Genomic DNA, 2,224 nt, shown 5'->3' on the forward strand with positions numbered 1-2,224 from the left:
CCCGTGCCTTTAAGTTCTGCCAGATGCAGCATCATCTTGGCTGAGCTGAGTGGGACAGCCTGTTTTTCTGATTTTGAACTCAGTATATCGAACATGTGCTGAACCTCCAGCCTAGTAACAAGCAGCTGAGAATGGAACGATCAGATCTCTTGCTCACTCAGAAAAGCTTTAGGTGCCAGCTAGGCTCATTTTAGAGGCTGGAAACAGCCACCAAGCCGGGATTCTTGCTTCACAGGCTGGTAAATAGTTCACAACATCACAGGCAGGTATGATATTTTTGCGATCCTTTATCCAAACCACCGTCTAATATTTGAATTCCCAACACAGTGTATGGCAGTTACCTGGGAAGCTCAGTTCTTTATTTTGTGTTACATCTCCCCAAACTCATGTTTATCAGAAAAGGGGCAAGTCACTGAGATGTGACTCCAGTTGTTGAACCGCCAAAAAATGTCCATTCTATGTTGTGTTGATTTGTTGTTGTTTGTTGTTCCCCTAAGAGACAACAAGTTTCTCGCGCATTCTAGGGGAAACACATTCAATAGTCAAAGGAGGAAGAAAATGCATCTCTTGAAGGGCACGTGGAGTTTCCACTTACTTTATTAACAAGGCAAGATGGTCTCTCTCAATCCTAGTTTTCTATACTTGTCTCTGAACATAAACACACACACAGCAGAGCCCTGGGGTAGGACCCATGTAGGGAACTTTCCGCATTCAGCGACATCTGTCCAAAGTCCCAAGTCATGCAATATCCCCAATGAAAAAGGAGAAAACATGGATCCAGTCACTTCTTCCACAAGTGATAATTGAACACGTATGATATACAGGCTCTGTGATACAGGAGGGTGATTCACAGTGGTGAAGGCAACTGATAAAACCTGTCCTTCTGCAGATGAGACAGGGATCCATGTAGGGTGTTCTAATATCCAGGAACAGAAGGACACAGTGCTTTGGCTGCATGGAGGAGGGGCACAAACTTAAGTTAGGCAGGTGAAGTCTTCCTGAAGGCCCTGACGGTAAGCTGACTCCTGGGAGAGGAGTAGGGAATAGCCAGGTAAAGGGAGAAAAATGGGGCGAGGAGGAAACACATTTGGGTCAGAGGGTGTAGAAGGCCCAGGGGAGGGGCTTTTTCAGCAATAGAGCAGGGGCTTCAGTATGGGGAGCGGGACGGCCTGGGAGATGGCTGAGAAGAAGCTTTTAATCTGTTCCCCAAGGATGGGTTTTTTGGTAGGGTTGTCTTTTTATTTTTAAATCAGTTTCCTTAAATGTATCTTCAGTGTTTTATATAAGTACAATGTATTTACTGGAAAACTCCAACCAAGATGAAATATTGATACATTTTCAGTTTAGGGGCGCCTGGATGGCTCAGTCAGTGAAGCAACCTACTTTGGCTCAGGTCATGATCTCACCGTTCGTGGGTTCGAGCCCCGTGTCGGGCTCTGTGCTGACAGCTCGGAGCCTGGAGCCTGCTTCGGATGGATTCTGTGCCTCCTTCTGTCTCTCTGCCCCTTCCCCCGCTTCGGTGCTTGCTTGCTCTCTCTCTCTCTCTCTCTCTCTCTCTCTCACTCTTTCTCTCTCCCTCTCAAAATTAAATCAATAAACATCTAAATAAACAAATGAATAGATTGTCAGCCTAGATGAAAAACCAAAGACTTAATGGGCAGAAAAGAAATCCACAGGTCGAATTCTTTCAAGGGGCTCCATGAGCTCCCACATCTCCGTGTGTACTTCCCCGCCTTCCACTTGCCTCGTTCAGCCCCAGTCCCCCCATCCCCCAGGATGAGTCGCCCCTTTCTGTGCACCTCCGAAGCATCTTACACATTGGTATTAGTTACCCTAAATACAATAGTAATAACAATAAGTGTGATACTGGGGTACTTGGGTGGCTCAGTCAGCTGTCAGCACAGAGCCCGCCTCAGACCCTCCTTCTCTCCCTTTGCCCCTCCGCTGCTCACATGCATGTTCTCTCTCTCTCTCTGTCTCAAAAATAAATGTTAAAATAATAATAATAATAATAATAATGAGATCTTAACAATTATTTGTATGATTCAATTATTAATAATGATGATGGTTACGATAATATGGTAATTAATTCATTTAGTTAATGAATTAATGATATTCAGATTACTATTGCACACACTTGCAGAAAGTCTTCTGGCTTCTACTGACCTTCATCTTGGCATCTCTGCCTTCCCTGAGAGCTGAGCTCCTTAAAGAAGGACTAGAT

The sequence above is a fragment of the Panthera pardus genome, unplaced genomic scaffold, assembly GCF_024362965.1.
Source record: "Panthera pardus isolate Hobbes unplaced genomic scaffold, ASM2436296v1 HiC_scaffold_10, whole genome shotgun sequence".
In the NCBI taxonomy this organism is placed as follows: Eukaryota; Metazoa; Chordata; class Mammalia; order Carnivora; family Felidae; genus Panthera; species Panthera pardus.